General features: G+C 36.3%; 1 long non-coding RNA gene across 1 annotated transcript; it reads right to left on the reverse strand.

Annotated features, from left to right (window-relative positions):
- Positions 1–584: 584 nt before the first annotated feature.
- LOC149799809 (uncharacterized) lies at positions 585–6866 on the reverse strand. The gene is made up of 3 exons (XR_016420921.1): positions 6711–6866; positions 6195–6392; positions 585–1959 (listed from the first exon to the last, which is right to left on the reverse strand). It is a non-coding gene; the product is annotated as an uncharacterized LOC149799809 (long non-coding RNA).
- Positions 6867–18666: the final 11800 nt, after the last annotated feature.

The raw sequence follows: 18666 nt of genomic DNA on the forward strand, positions 1-18666 counted from the left end.
TCCTATTATCAGACACTATCGACATTCTTGTGGTTCATTTCCCATTCTCAAGACAGATATGACGATGTCTTTTATGTCCAACGTAGTGTCTAGTTTCCTAAACAGGTCGGTTTGACAAACGTGCCTCTTCCGAATCGCTACCGAAAATCACTCATAAGAAGTCCGATCCTCTGTTCCATCTATACATATTGAACGTCAAAGTGTGACGAAACAATATCAACAACTTTTTTTGGATTTCTATACAGAGAGAGAGAGAGAGAGAGAGAGAGAATGAGAGAGAGACTACATCCAAGGAAACGCTAGAATCCATTTACCAAATGCTATCATGAAACGATCACATAAAGCTCTATCAAAAATCGGTGAGCGAAGCTACCGTGATGATGAAGACGTTTCATGTTGACCGACACATGCAGCTCCTTGTACATCCATCAATCCGTACGCATCTTTACGATGACAAACAGAGCCGCGCTCGGTCAATCGTGTATTTTTGTGAAAGAAAGACATACAATTATTATTCAAATATAGTCACATTTAAAGACATTAGGAGAGAATTGTTAAAAATAAATACACAAATAGTCCACGTGTAGTTTTGAAAGGGACAATTTACATTTAATATAATTTGAACAAAAAGATTAAAGTACCATGGACATCGTTCGTTTTGCTTTTTCAAATAACCAATACTAGTAAACTACTGAAACGGGTTTCGAATGATAATTCACTTGCAAATACGCTCACAGATATATTATAGAATACAATGACGCTTACAGATATATTACATTAAAATAACAATCAAAGAGATAACTTTCCATGCGTTTACATATTTGTCTATAAATAATGGAGGAAAAATAGTCGCTTCATTCATTTTCTTTATATTTTACTTCTATGAACAGTTGAGGATTCTCCTTTTTTAATATTGATTTTGTAGGACCTATTCATGGTGCTTAACAGGTAAAAGCTAGACTAAAATCAAAACAAAAACATAATCAAAATACAAAGATACACACAAACAACATGCTACATAAAATTAACAGAAATAAGACAGATCATACCCTTTCAGTTGCAGATAACTGATAGAAGATAAAAAATTGTACAATCACATATGATCTAATACTCTTAATTTTCTTTGTTTGATGACTTTCATATGTGGTAACGTTCATATCAACCATACATGTTCACCGACTACTTCGGTTACGAGAGTTACTATCTACCATCTGTGTTACCTACAGAGGTTGCCTGTACATTCTTCAAAACTTGAGTTAATTTCCCTAGATGTTTTCTATTATTCTTTTGTTTTGTTTTTATTTTTATTAAAATATTAAATATAAAAAAGAAATTCAATAATCATAAAGCAATTGTTAAGTTTTGACCTATCATATATCCCTAAACTGATTTATGTCCATAGAATCAACTAACTATTCAAATAAATCACATCGAATGCTATAATGCTCTCTGCATTTCTTTATCTCCTACCATCGGTGCATTGCCTTCGTGATTTATACTTCATATGAAAGGTTTACCTCATGATATCAGACTTCCTGGTCGATAATTCTGGAGTAAGTTGAGATGTAATTAACACGTGAAGAGGGAAGAAGATATTGCATAGATTTCACCATAACCCATTGTAGAATAATCTTTCTTAGAGGAGGTTGATTGTTCTTGTTGTTGTTGTTGTGGGTTTTAACGCCATTTTTCAGCACCCGATAGGTTATACATGGCGGCTATTATTAATGGTAGAGGAAGAACCCGGGAAAACCCAGTAAGGAACCACCGACCCACAAGAAGCTACTGGCAAACGTTCTTACAAACCCACAATTGCCGAATCCGAGCCTAAAACTCACGCAGAGGTGAAATGACATTGATCCGTAACGGAGAGCGCTTTAGACCACAACATATTTTGATTCAGAGACCCAGTATTTCCATACGTGTTTCTTTCTTGCTATTCTCATCTCTTAGTGTGTACTGCAAAGAGATGGAAAATATGAAAATGACGATGTTAATAGAATAAATTATATAAGTGACGAGGTTAATGATAACTCTTCCAAATAAAGTATATGATAACTCTAGGTGCTTTCAGCAACATTAAGGCAACTAATACGACGTTCCAATGTGATTCAATGTAAATTCACAAAGAAATTATTGACATCGATACAAATAGACCACAGGCCATTTCATGCCTACGGATATGTTTTAATATATTGCAAAATTTAGGTTCTTGAGTAAAGTAATTGCAACACATCAACTAACGCAGTGCTCTTTGTCGCAATTAAATGTATATTGTGGAAAAGCTTCATCACCAGTTCCCTCACCTGCATAAATCAAGGCAATATATTGCTTACCCTTTTCCTTAAAAAAATTAAGGTAGTAGTGGGACAATTATCTACACCTTCATAGTATATTTACAATAGAACTGTATCAATAAGGTAATATGATCAGGTGATGTTGATGCTTATACAGCCATTACAACTTAATTGTCGTATGCAGAAAAGCAACGATCCGACAACAGTTAAACAGTGAGTAAATTACTTGTATAAAGTAAGATATCTTGCATGTTATCATCGAAGTCGAAACCGAAAAGAAGCGTTGTCCACAATGTTTACATAATACTTCTAATAGATTCATAATCATGTCAAGTTGTATACTCAACGTTTTCTTTTGTGTGTATTATGTGTTTTCTTTCTCTCTGTTTTGTTAGTTTGCTTTGCTCAACGAGATTCAATAGCGCCTAGGCTAGTTAAAAAATAGCTTGCTTTACACTATTCATTGTCACTTTCTGCATGTATCTTTGTCAATTGCTGACACATTTGAACCCTTACTGGCATATCTCTCTCTGTCTCCTTGTCTCCCTTTCACACACACACACACACACACACACACACACATGCTATGTTGTATATATGTATGTATATTTTGGTATGTAGTTTTCTGACTTCGAGAAAAATATCATATACCAATGTTGTTTGGCAATGAGGACCACTTATGGTCTCAAAGAAACAATTATTCGACATGTTAATAAAGTAGTCGTGTGTAGCGTTACAAATCGAAACAATGTGTATACCTAAAAAAATAATGAAATAATTGTATGTATTCTATTTTCATCCAGGTCGATCAATTTTGAAAAAGAGTTAAACCAGACATATCGAGAACAAAAGAAAATGTTCATGCTGTACGGTTAAGAAATTTAGGATAGCAATCAGCATTTAACCAAGCGCTAACACAATAGACATATCTGTTCTACATATATATAAAAACTTGTTTTAATGCTCAAACGAAACCGTGCTAGATTTAGAGAGTTAGAAGACTATACTGTGTCAACGGTCATTGATGGAGACCTGAAGTAATTTATGCTATAACTTTTAGAGAGGTCTCATAAAGCAAGTGACATTGATGGGTAAAATTTAAAGCTTAAGTTTTAGAATTGGCATATCTAGTGTATAGGTCTCCGTACATGGACTAAGACATGCATGCATTCATCCATTCATCCATCCATCCATACATACATAGTGATATACATACATGCATACATACATACATACATACATACAGACACTGCTCCGGTGGCCTAGTGGTTAGAGCGTCCGCCTCGGATACGGGAGGTCGTGGGTTCGATCCCCGGCCGAGTCATACCAAAGAATTACAAAAATGGTACTAACAGCTGCCTCGCTTGGCGCTCAGCATTAAGAGGTTAGTGTTAGGACTGGTCGGCCCGGTGTCAGGATAATGTGACTGAGTGGGACATCATGCTACATGTCTGCGGCATGATGCCCCAGTGCTAGACATCACTATAAACTGCCACATTGCAGACATCGTAGCGATATGACTGAACAATTGTTAAAGCTACGTTAAAAATCAAAATCACATCACATCACAACACATACATACATACATACATACATACATACATACATACATACATTCATACATGCATACATACATACATACTTACATACATGCATACATACCTTATGAACAGAAACAAAGGCAAATGAATAAAATGAATATAAAACATAGACCTTCATCTGAACAGGTTTGTTGTGCACGATCGTGCTTTTCAAACATACACTCCCATGACCTCTAATTTGGGGTTTATGTCACCTTTTGTTTCTCAGCTCAAAAATAAATAAAAGAAGCGCTTTATTTGGCTCCTTGATCAAAAATGTTCACAGCAAATTAGACAAAGAAGGATTAATTCATTTTAAATGTTGTGTCTTTATTGCATTATAAACCTGACATATTTGATAGTTTGTACGTTGTGTCTTTATTACAATGAAAACCTCCCATATTTGATGGTTTCAATCGTAAATCAACTAGAAATTGATGGCCGACAAAAAATAGATAGAATGTGATATTGTGGTCATAATCATCAAAATGTGTTTTTTTTTCTTCAAATTCTAACTTGTAAGATTGTTTAAACTTATTTCTGAAATATAAAATATCAAACAATCCCATAAGCGTGTACGGTAAAGTAATATATTGGTCCACTGTTAAACGTCAGCTCTTCAAAATGGGTGATAGAGAAATTCATATCTTTTAAAAGACATCATCAGAGTCCGGGTATACAATAATTCTCCGCCTGGAGTTGGGCTCTTTGTCATATAGCAATGAATAAAGGTTTTCTTCCTTGTCGCAATAAATGAAGTTGCTAAAATAACTCAGAATAATCAGGTATTTTCCCTTCCTCTTTAGCAGAACGTTTGATCGAAAGTTTGAAACTATGTACGCCAGAAATCATAACCAGAATGAAAACCATGGATTAGTTACTTGACATTTGTATCTTGCATACTGTATTTTAATTTCATCTCTGGTATTCAATATTTGGAATCACATTTGTTCACACTTAATTGTCAAGAAATATATCCAAAAGTATCCGCCTCTCATGGTACACGTGCAAGACATTTTCAAGTCTAGATACCTAGCTCAAATGCAGCACATCAAAAATCAAAACTTCAAGGAAACCCCCAACAACAGAACATATTAATTTATAGAACAAGTCAGTTGAATGAGCTATTAGATTTACCGTTGCCCATTACTCGTTTACCATGCAGTATTCACACATATATCGAAAATGTATACCCGAAATGTGTGGCAGGTTTGACATATAAGCATATTCCCTTCACTGGTATTGCTTAATATCTATTTCTTCAAAACTTTGGGGTCTTTTCAAAATGACTTTGGTGCGATCTGGTCAACTCGTGTCAAGATCACGCAGTTGTAGAGAAATGGATTAGTTACATCTATATTGATGGTTACTTGGGAACCAACCATTTTTTTTCATGGTGGGGTCATGGGATTTTACTTTCACGATATGATATTTATCTTTCTCTTTTATTTCAATACAGTTTATTGATTAAACTAATGGTTATCGATCGATTAAACGGTTACTTCTACTGATGCGTAGAAGTTTGTTAGAATATTATGTTGATGGCGGGTCTTTGCTTATACGTACGTATGAAAGTCGAGGAAAACTAAATACAGGCAACAACAATTGGATTACGATGTTGCAAGGCGAAGGATGTGTATGCAAATACTAAATGATTTCATACAAGGCCAGAAATATATATGTTTACCACTATGTCACTTCTACATACAGTTGAGAATTCTCTTTGATCGATATTGACTCTGGCGTTAAATGGGTAAAAGCTAGAAAAATATCACAAACAAAAACTATATTTAAACAATAAAACACAAGATACACACAAAAAAATGTTTCATAAAATTAACTGAAATAAAATAGACTGAACCATGTCAGTTGCACAGATTACGGATAGAATAGACAAATAATATAGTCACATATGATCTAATACTCTTAATTTTCTTTATTTGATGACTTTCATATGTGGTAAACTTCATGCCATGGTGAAACATGTTCACCAACGGTAAACAAAACTACTTCGGTTACGAGAGTTGTTATCCATCTGTGTTACCTACAGAGCTTGCCTGCAAATTCTTCACAACTTAAGTTATATTCTCTATATGTTTTCTATTTTTCCTTTATTTTTGCTTTATTGTAACGACAATGCAAATATAACAATCAAAATTCATTAACTTTGGACCCGCCATGTACCCCTAAACTGGTTTATAGCGTCGAGTAACCTTTCAAATAAATCACATCGAATGATATAGCGCTCTCTGCTTTTTTATATCTCCTACCATCTGTGTTATGACTTCGTGATTTGTACTTTATATGAAAAGTTTACCTCATGACACCAGACTTCCTGGTCGATAATTATGGAGTCAGTTGAGATATGATTAACACATGAAGAGGGAAGATAATATTGTCCAGATTTCACAATAATCCGTTGTAGAATAATCCTTCTTATAATAGTTTGACTCAGAGTTCCAAACGCGTTTCTTTGTTGCTATTCTCGTCTCTTTTTGTGTGCTGCTGCAAAGAGCTGGAAATTGAATGAAAATGATGATGTTAACAAACATAATAATATCAGTGAGGAAGTTAATGAATACTCTTCCAATTAAAAACTACGTTCACTTCAGGTGCTTTCAAAGACGCTACGGCAACTATAACGACGTTACAATGTGATTCAATACATATATACAAACATACACACATACATACATACATACATACATACATACATACATACATACATACACAATTTATGAACAAAAAGAAAGCCAAATAAATGAATTAAATAAAGAACCTAGACCATTATCTAAACTGGTATGATGTGCACGACTGTGAATTGCAAACATACACTCCCATGACCTCTATTTTACGTTTTACGTCCCATCTTGTTTGTCAGTTCAACAATAACTGAAGTACTTTCTTTCTCTCCTTGATAACATTGTTTCACAACATACACGTTAGACCATCTCTGGTATTCGATATTTGGAATAATATTTGTTCACACTTAATTGTCAAGACATATATGAAAATATCTCCCTCTCAAGGATTGGCTAAATCATGCAGGACATTATCAAGTCTAGATAACTAGCACTGACGCTGTACATATGACATTAAAACTTCAAGGACACCGCAAACAATAGAACATTTTAATTTACAGAGCATTTGTCAGTTGAGTGAGATAATATTAGATTTACCGTTGAACATTACTGTTTTACTAAGAAGTGTTGACCCAAATATCGAAAATGTCCACCCGAAATGTTCGTCAAGTTTAACACATAAGCACATTCCCTCACACGACCCTTTCCTGCTATTTCTTAATATATCTTTTCTTTAATCTTTGTTTTATTCTCCGATGATTTTGGCGCGGTCTAATCAACTAGTGTCCAATCTATGCAGTCATAGAGAAATGTATTAGTTACGACAATACTGTCGGTCACTTTGGGGACCGACCGTTTAATTTTCATGGTGGGGCTTTGGGAATTTCTTTCAAGATAGGATAATAATGAGCGCTTTGTATAGCGCCTAATCTTTAGAAGCTCTAAGCGCTTTACAACATTACACAACACCTATAAGATAAAAAACATATAATAATATTATTACAAAAACAAACACCATGAAATTAGAAAATCATTAAAAAATAAAAAAAACATGCTGAGAATATTTCAGGTAGGAAACATTATTAGGTCATTAGGTTTGTTCTTGCAGTCGAAATAAGTGAGTTTTGAGAGCCCTCTTGAATCTGATCGCTGTGTCTTTGTCTCTAAGTTCAGTGGACAATTCATTCCACGTTGCTCGGCCCTGGTATCCAAAAGAACGCTGTCCATATGACTTTGTTTTCATAGTGGGAATAATGAGTATACGATTGTCAAAAGAGGAGCGTAAGTATCTTGCTGGTGAGTACACTTGGGTGAGGTCGGATAGGTATGTTGGACTAGAGTCCGACAGTGAAACGTAGCACAGAGAACAAATTTTGTGTTTGATTCTGGATCGAATGGATAGCCAGTGTAGAGTACAGAGCAGCGGGGAGGTGGGCTCTGATCGTGGTACATAATTATTTCAATACATTTTATTCTTTCAACTACATTGATTAATTAAATTAGTTCTTTTTCTAGAAATTAAGGAAATGACTATTTTTCATCCTGTTTGTAAGCTGGAATCTACTTTTCAATAAATCTAAGCCCTTCAGCTTCATAAGTTAAATGGTTAGTCCATTAAGGATATATCTTACCCTAAAATGAACAGATGTGTTTCAAGATCCCTATGACTCAGCATGATGGGCTTGGTTGGGGTCACACGTCACCTGTGAGAGTGTCAATACAGCTATATTATCCGTGAAAATAGTTTTCGACACCCACTTAGGTGACGAACGGCTTAACATAAAATCACGTACTTGAATATGTTATGCTTGCTTGTATTGAACAAATTGTTGTTGTGATAAGAGGAAATCTTTAACGACACTACAGCAGGTGGTAGGTTTATGGTACGTTTTTGGGTTCTGTCATAATGCAACTTTTATTTTTTCTGAATAAATGGTATTTGAAATGAGTGCTGATATTGCTACGAATATCAAACTAACCCATATGTCTGTACGGTAACGTGATGAATGGGTCCAATGTTAAACGTTATCTCTTCAAAAGGTGTGAGAGAGAATATTTATTGTTTTATTAGTCATCGTCGGATTAGGGACATGCAGTTTCCATCTGGAGTTCTGCTCTTTGGGATATAGCCCTGGATGTACGGTTTCTTCCTTGTCGTAAAAATGACGTGGGTTCAATTGCTCAAGATAATTCTGGATGTTCTCTTCCCCTTCAGCAGAACGTTTGACCGCAGTTTCCAAATTATATCCGTCTAAAATCATGATCAGACTGAAAACTATGGATTACCTACTTGCAATTAGTATCTTGCATACTGTGTTTAACTTGTTATTTGGTATTCGATATTTGGAATGATGTTTGTTACATTTAATTGACAATAAATATCTCCGATTATCACAGTCAGGTTATGTATGCACGTGCAGGACATTTTCAAGTCTGGATATCACGCACTTACGCTGTATCCCATACATCAAAACGGCAAGGAAACCCCATCTAAGGAGCTTATCAATTTATAGAACATGTCAGTTGAAAAAGATAATATTATAGTTGACATTACCCTTTACACCTTTAAAAATGAAGTATTTACAAAATATGGAAAATGTCCACCCTACATTTTTGCTAAAAAATGACATATTTGTACATTCACTCACATGCCTATTTCTATCATTGCTAAAACTGATTTCTTCTAAAACCGTGTTTTATTCTCAAATGACTTTGGTGCAGTCAGATTTATAGAACTTCATAGAGTAATTGAGAAGTTACTACTATACCGATGTGACTTGGGGACCGACCATTTTATTTACATGGTGGGGTCATGGAGATGTAATTCGAGATAGGATACTTGCTTTTCCTTTCAATTCAATAGATTGTATTGTTTCAACTATTATGATGGATTATATTAGTTTATTTTCTCCGAAATCAGAGCAAAATATTTTTTCGTCCTGTTAATAGGTCGGAATATAGTTTTCATGTAAATCCAAAATCCTCCCACTTCGAAAATTAAATGGTCGGTCCATCAAGGATATGTCCTTCCCCAAACTGAGCAAATATGTTTAAAGACCACTTTGACTATCGTGATACTATATGACTGGGTCGGACTTCCACCTGTGGGAGTTTCAGTACAGCTATATTATCTATATAAAATGGTTTGGACACTTGCATATGTGACGAACGGCTTAAAATAAAACCACGTACTTGAATTTTAAGCGTTCATGTGATGAATCATTTATTATAGTTATAAAACAAAATCTTTAATTAACTAGGGCACAAGACGTGGTTAACTGGAGGTACGTTGATGGGTATGGCCATAATGCAAATTTCGTTTATTTATTTTAATACATGGTATTTGAAATGAATGCTAATTTGGAAATGAATTTGTATTACGTGAAAGGTTAAAACACTGTGTATTTTTGAACACACAAGGTAACATAAATCAATCAAGCTGTAATTTGCTATAGGCCGAGAGGAAAATTACTAAGACAATGCACATGTTTTAGGTGGATGCGCGGTTCAACCTGATTTTCAGTGCATGTTCATGTGCCTCACATTGCAGCAGTGCCAACTGAGGCTAATAGTTAATCACGTGCAAGTGTAGCAGGCCTATACGTGTGTGACCCAAGGACAGATTCAGGAGCGCAATGAAAGCGCATACCCACCCACGAAAAAATTGAACGCCAAACAGCTGGAACAATTCCTATATAGTATATTTTCTTGATGGTTTGATCATTAAAAGTAAGCCCCTGTAACGTTTAAAATGCTACAGTTTCGTGGGGATGGCTACGTCTATTCCACAAACTCCTTGCCTAGTTGTTTACCTACATGCCCTCCTCGCACCCCGCACCCCGCACCCCTCACGCACTCGACGATGCAAAATGATCTTTCTGGATTCACTATTGTGAGTTCCATTATGATTAATATGTATCCGAGAATAAACATTTGCACATGAGCAGTGGCTAAACCCGTGTTTGCACTCATTCAGCATGGACCTCTACAACTGGAGCTCTTCAGCCTGGTGAACCATGCTCATCCTGTGATATTCTCCCTCAGTTCTGAAGACACGTTAGGATCTTCCCATGCAGACCTACCTGCTGAGGCTGATAGTCGATCTGCTACTGATAACAATGAACAATGTCACAGGGGACACGTTGATAGATAGATGAGATTTTGACACTGAAAGAAAACAAAAAAAGAAAAAACATCCGGAGAAACTGACATTCATTAATCACACCATGAACATCATAATTCATGTCCCATGATAAATGATATATCTAAACAATTCTTCAAAATAACCGTGACTGTGAGAAGTGCATTTATGTATTGCAAGAAGTTGAGATATATTTTCTTCGGTAGACCTAAGTCCATACAATACGATGAGTGCGATAAACGACACTTAAATTATTAGGATCATATTGAGGAGGGGTAACTTGAGCAAGTTCATGACGTCCTACACCAACAAACACCTGTCGAAAAACATTTAGTTGGCGTTATGACGACATATCACGTTCCACTTGATTTAGTTACGCGTTGGCAAAGGCGAAGTATCTTGTGGTCTTTGTCGATGCTTTCAGTTTAGTTAATAACAATTTAACTATTGACTTCAAATAAATATTTTAGTTTGAATGGTGTCTAAAACAAAGTTCTCCGGTATTGCACGGAAAATGCAATTTTTAAGTTGTGAGACCTTGAAAACAAATCCCATTTTAACGCTTGAGTAAAAAAAAATACGCTTCAACCGAAATGAACGTCACCTTGTTAAACGTACGTTTGTGGGTCGAAATCTATTGGTAATGGTCCTTATTCTACAACAGCAACGGTCATCAAACTCGGCGTGACGCTCGACAATTTCACACGTCAGCTATATTCCACATCATGTAACTGTTGACAATTCGTGTGGCCACCTTAATCGGGCTCCCAATGTAGTGATTTCAATTTGCCTGCTAGGATTTTCAAATATACTTCTAAATGTAAATAAACTATAACTCTCGTATTGGAGATATTAGCAATGTTGTTTTCAAAAGAAGATACTGTACACTGGACGTTTTCTTACCATAATGTGTTTATATAAAGGATTCAGATAATTTAAATCTACTTTTGATAAAACATAGTGATATACTGCTAATTTTTTATTGAATGCATACATTCCACTGCTTAAGTATAATATTTCCACATGTTGTCAGTTGTATTTTCAGACCAGAATTGACATTGATTCGGTGACGGATTCAGATATATTAATAAAGGTATGGATCAATTCAAACTGGTTCTGAACAGAAAGATCAGATTCATAATCTGGTCTCTTGACATCAAAAATGTCCTCACGAATGATAGAATTCGCTGTTAATCTTTAAATGGAAATTTGAGCCACAACCGATGGTATATTGGTATATATACAAGACAATATTCAATATGCTAGTAATTTTCAACTTCAAAATTTTAGACCCGTATATATGACAAGACCAAATTATTTCCATTTATTCACATGTGTATGTTCATACTGGGTCCACGCGAAAATCAACTTAATCGTATTACATCATCATATTTCACTGTGTTTTTACACAATAAGTTAACTGGAACCAGCAATGTCCTGCCCGAGCACTTTTGTTTATTGAGGGATTGGGTTTATTTACTTGTTATTTTGGTTTTGTTTGGGATTGGGGGGGGGGGGGCGGTGAAATCTGGAGATCCAATTCATCAATCGAATAGATTCAGAACTTCCCACAAACACCATTTCAACATTTACCTTTAGACCCAAAATAAGCTGTAACGCACCTGATATTCATGCAACACGTCATCCATTGGCGGACACCAAATACACCATGGGTGAAATGAATAAAAGAATCTCTGAACTGCTGAGCCTAAACCCACACATAAAATAATTACAGTGCAGATTTTAAAAGTCTCATCATCCGTTAAAAGGAATCAAATTTGGCTTTGTGTCAGAAGCTCTACGCACAACTCTGTCATGCCTTTCCATTCATCTATGTAACGGTGAAGTGGATGGTCAAATAAACGACAGATCAGGCCGTATGTTTATGGGGAAACTGTGCCGAAAGACAAAGGTCTCCTTAAAAAGCACCAGAATATAGACTCTTAGCTTGATTTTGTTTGCTTTGGTCTTTTACATTAAAATCGAGACAATTTTGGAGTAATGCCCGGTGCACGTGCCAATGAATACATCACGGTAGCAGACTCAGACTGGTCCTATCCTAGGATTTTAACCCGCACCGTTTTGTTGGTAGCGAGTCTGGTACGCTAACCACTAAGCCACCGTGGTTTAGGAAGCTTTAATGAGACGTTTGAGATGGAAAAGATCACATAGATGTAATTTAGCAATTTAAAACAAGAAAAAAAAGGTCCACTTCAGGAGTGTTCTTTATTGCCTAAACATAATAATAATCACTATTGCTGATAAACATATTTTGTGTTTTCTTTTTCTAGGTAATCTGTTTTTGTACGGTTTATGAAAATGAAACTTAAATATCTCTCTCTCATCATTTTACTGTCTGATGGCCCATATATATATATATATATATATATATATATATATATATATATATATATATATATATATATATATATATATATATATATAAAATTTATTGAAAACGGCTTAAATTCAAAACATTTTTTCAACGTTCCGGTTTAAGCTAGCTCTTTGTCAAGAGACAAAGCAAATAAACAAACAAAAATAAACCACACAAACATACGAAAATAATGGACTCCTACATGTTAAAATCACTAGGGACAAAATCTACAAAAGCTTTTACCAACTGTAGACTCTTTGTTTGTTTTCTGCGTCTATGAAACTTAAATCTTGAAGCCTACCCTTCAGTCTTGTGTGATAGCCTCTTAGAATCTTTGTGTTTGTGTATGCGCTGCTACCATTTTCTCTTCTCTCACTGTTATGTTAATCTCCGCATTAACTTTCCACTTTCCATGATCGCAGTCGAACTGTCAAATCCCAATGTCACCATATTATAAACTTTGTTGCAAGCGAGGCACTCTATACCACTATTTCCGAAAGGGCCATCGTGAAATTTCTCAATAATTATAATTGTATCTGTTCTAGCTATTTTGCAACCGTGTCGCAATTATAATTATTGTCTTAAATAGACTAATAAAGGTTTTGCTCATTATTTTGTATCCGCATTCATCCGCTCAGTCTATTTGCCAAAAGCATAGTCTTCGAAGCTCCAACAGTTTTGTCGTTCAAACTCAAACGATAAAATCTGTATTTCTATTGCTGGGTACCCGAGTGACCGAGTGGTCTAAAGCGCTCTCCGTTACCGATCACTGCCATCTCACCTCTGTCTGCGTGGGTTCGAATCTCGGATTCTGCTAATGTGGGTATGTGAGAAAGCTAGCCAGTAGCTTCTCGTGGGTCGGTGGTTCTTTCCGGGGTTTTCCAGGGTTCTTCCTCCACCATTAATACTGGCCGCCGTGTATAGCCTATCGTGTGCTGAAAAATGGCGTTAAGCCCTACTACAACAACAAAAACATTTCTATTGCTGAATGACCCTTATTGTTTGTTACAGATGTTGCTTGCTAAAAATATAATACATGTATGTATGTATGTATGTATGCATGTATGTATGCATGCATGCATGGATGCATGTATGTATGTATGTATGCATGTATGTATGTATGTATCTACGTATGTATCTATGTATGTATCTTTGTATGTATGTATGTTTGTTTGTATTTCATTGATGTATTCATGTATATAGAGGATCTCATACATGCATACATACATACATACATACATACATACATACATACATACATACATACATACTTACATACATACATACATACATACATACATACATACATACATACATACATACATACCACATCGTTATCTTCGGAAGACGAATGTTGTTGTAAATTTTGTAAACGATTAGTTGCAGAATCATGTACATAATATATTTAATTTCATGTTCATGCCAATCAACTTGCTTCAGTTTAGCATTTTGGGCTTTTTCTAATGTGTTCGTATACGAATGTTGCACATAGCATGAAAATTCATTATAATACAAAGGCTTTCCCGCTCACTAAAAAATTTATAATAACAACAAACGTGAATATATATATATATATATATATATATATATATATATATATATATATATATATATATATATATATATATATATATATATATATATATATATATATATATATATATATATATATATATATATATATATATATATATATATATATATATATATATATATATATATATTATCGAGAGAGATAAAAAGAGAGATATATTCTACTAAGTGTTAAGTGATCGCAAAGGATTTGTGGTGATTCCGGTCATTTCTTTTATTAATATATAATGTCTAGTTATATCATGTTCATTCTGATTTTAGTGATGAGAATAATGACGATGATGATATTATCAATCACATTGTCATCATCATTTACAAATTCTCATTTACAAATACATCAGATGTTAAGACTTTATCTAATCACGCGTCTATAATATATATAAGTAGTGATGTGGGCCACAATAGCATCAATGGGAATGTCCATACAAAACCCCCTTGGGCCGCTATAGCGTCAACATTTATAGCGTCAATGGGAATATCTATACAATTCCCCCTATGCCACTATAGCGTCAAAATGTACCCTGTGGCACTATAGCACGTTGAAGATAGGTTGGGTTTTGTACAGGGTCTATAAGAATGGAAACAGGTAGGGTGACGACCTTAAAAAGGGCACTTTTTTATTAACACAATTCCGTTAACTTAGAGGGCGTCTCACGGACCTTCTTCTCTTCCTCAATCTTCGTCTGACCTCTGGACCGTAGATTAAGACTATTATCAGACAGCATTGTCTCTCCACATATATACTGCATTTCCAAAGAGCCGAATTAGTCATCTGGGTCATAGCCCACGATGATTTGACATCATAGGATAGGCCGGGGTGAACAGCATCGACAATAGGAGGGTAGACGATTATATGTTAGTCCACATCTCGTAAACAGAACAAGTGAAGGGATTGAAGTGAACCGGAGTTATTTATAGTGAAAGAGTGGATCGAAACGGATCGAATTCTTTCGCCATTTCTGACAAGCGTTATAAAATTCAGTCACAGTGCTGAGTCCTGTCTCCCAATAAGAAGAGAGCTACTTGTGACGTCATATTCCCTATATAGGTACATTAGCTTCTCTGCGAGTGAATCTGTGTTAAAGAGTTAGAACATGATGGAAACTACGAAAACGATGAATTGGAAAGAGGAGTGATGGCATAGCAGCCGGTACCAAAGCAAACACGCGTCTAATTCCAGAAGAGGCCAATTTTAATTCGGATTTAGTGGATTTTCTCTCTTTTTCGCAAGAATTCGTTCTGGTACCAGCGCATTCGCCACCTTCTCCTGCTTTACTAAAAGTCGAGGGGTTTAAACATAGAAAGAAGAATTGGAAAATAATTGAAACAGCAGAAAGAAGCAGAACAAGCTGTTCTCCGTCAACAGCAACAGCGAGATGAAGAAGTGACAAGAAGTAAACGACAGGAAGAAGAAAAAGAAGCAGAGAAGAAACAAGTTCTAAGAGAGAAGGAGGACAGTGAAAGTCAAACTGTGACGTTACTCTTAGGCATTTAAGGAGTTTGAAATAAATGTATCAGACTTTTTCAATACGACCCAACAAAAAAAGTACTTCACGAGCTTAACAGTCCAACCCCGTCACTAAGCATGAGATACCTACCCTAGTATTTCTACCAAACCATCGATATGAGCAGGTCCAGAACTATGCCTTGGCCGTGGCAAACGCTTAAGGCAGTTAAAGCCGATTATTTCCCGGTCCTAAGTTTGTTTCTTAAAAATAAAAAACACACACCTTTTCAGTGCCACTCACTACACTCAAAAAGAGATAGTATTCATTTTGCCATTACCAATTAAAACTCAAAATCCCTTTTTGCCCCGTGATGGACTTATGTGAGTGCATAAGTGAAGGTCCTTATTCTAAAACATCGTAACATTGAGACACATACGTTTTTATTTCTGGTATATTCTGGTACAAATTTACAATCCAGTTCACAACACAACACTTCAAAAAGTTCATAGTCTTCTTCTGTGTCTTTGTTCACTCTCCTTCTTTTTAATTTCACATGTTTTTCCTTCTCCTCTTCCTCACTTTCGTCTCCTCTGATTTACTTCTTGACGTGTCTGGGTTCTTCCTTTTTGGGAGAGTACCTCTTCTTCTTGTTCGGAACCCCTCTCTTCGACCTGTTGTTTCTTAGGTCTGGCTGAAGACCAACGTCCATTCTCTTGACAATGACACCTGTCTTTTCGACGGTCTGGACATTCTGAAGACCAATGCCCTTTCTTTTGACAGATATAGCATGTATCTCGACTTCTATCTCGAAAGGAGGGAGTGTAGTATGTCAGCTTGTCTGAAGAACACCAATGTATGACATATCGCTAAGATCTGATCAGAAGTTCGACACTGACCCTTTATATGGGTAGACACTGGTCTGACATGAAAATAAATAGTACAATGGCGTTTTAAATGTAGTCATTTGACTTTTTGTACTTAAGATGAAACGATCGCATAATTTCGTGGAGAAAAGAAAAGAAAGCAAAATACAGACATTTGACCTATCTCCTCGCACAGTAGCTGAAGTCTTAGCTCAAATCCATGCCAGCGATTTTGAAGCTGATATGAGTGAGCCAGAATCCAGGCCCAGAGAGTCTGCACCAAACCAAAGTCCACCATCACTAGTAAACCCTGAAAAGTACTACAGATATGAGAGACGGATAAACGCTCTTCTAGAATTTAGAACCACGGCCTACAAGTACACGGTGAAGTTTAAAAATTTTAAGTCAGACGTACCGCTGGAGAATGCAGAACAGTTCATCGCGGATGTATGGAATTCTGTATTAACCATATTGAAACAATAATGTCATGCCAAAGACGACGATCGCTTGACACTTTTCATTGATCATGACACTCCCAAGTCCCCCGTTTGGATTGAGTTTAGCAGCTCATCAGAACTGACACCTTCCAAAATCATCAACAAAATTGAACACGTACGATAATCCAACGACAAGTTTCACATCACCGATGGAAAAGCGACCCTGAACATTGCCCATGTTTCTCTTTCCAAAAGGACATGACGCAAAAAGGTGTTAATGGTGGACGACCTTCGCAACATCAAGCGCAGCCTCGTCCAAATTAACAACCCTCAAGACCAGATGCGTATAGCCCGTGCCATTGTGGTGGAACGAACGAAAAAGACAAGAACGACACGGCAGATTGGAAAAGAACCTGGAAAACGATGCAACAATCGGATTGACCGAGCCAAACAACGAGGAGACGCAGAAATCCTCTTACAGCAAACGGGGATATCTAAAGACACACTGTGTGGCATTCCTGTAATGAAAAATAGCAAGACGTCGTAGCTCCACGCTACACCTTGAAAGTACACCCTAAAGAAGCGCGCGGCCTCTGTTGTTTCGTGGCAAATCTTGTGAAGACGGAAAATGCATTCACGTCTATCATCACAATGAACATTTCGATGCCATTACCAGTATCACTGGATTCCTGGGATTCAGCTATTATTGTAAGAAATGTAACTATGGCTATAATAATCGAGAGCAACACAAGCATAGTGGATCGAAATGCTCAGGATGTTTGGCCTCTAAACCCTCTCTAGACGAAGGACAAGAACGAGTGCATTGCCCAGCCTGCCTGCGCACTTTTAACAACCCTATCTGTTACCGTCAAAATTTGAAAACGCAAGGTTCACTGCAAAAAGGTGCTTGTCAACTGCTGAGATTGTGCCCTATTTGTGGATAAGGCATACGTACCAATAATGCCGAGGCGTAGGTATGTTCAGGAATGCTACGTTCAAAAATACCATTCCAATTATCAAGGGGAAGCTGATCAGAAGAAAGGCAATTACATCTTTTTCGATTTCAACTGCATGCAAGCGACTGACATTCACATTCCTAATTTCTGCATGGCTCATCGAGCGTGCGATAATTGTATCCACGAGCCTATCTTTAGTCATTACCTTCACTGCAGCAAAAGTCCTGGAGGACGTGAAAAAATATTTCGGGTACCTAACACGCTTGCCGATTTCGCCCAATGGATCTTAGACCCCATTCACGATGCGTGGAGCCAAAAGGATATAGAACGTTACAGAGATTGCCATCGCTATGCCACGGTGATGGCTCACATTTTCTCGGGATGCGATGGGC

This window comes from Sinohyriopsis cumingii, chromosome 5, assembly GCF_028554795.1.
Source record: "Sinohyriopsis cumingii isolate HCF-2022 chromosome 5, ASM2855479v2, whole genome shotgun sequence".
Classification (NCBI taxonomy): domain Eukaryota; kingdom Metazoa; phylum Mollusca; class Bivalvia; order Unionida; family Unionidae; genus Sinohyriopsis; species Sinohyriopsis cumingii.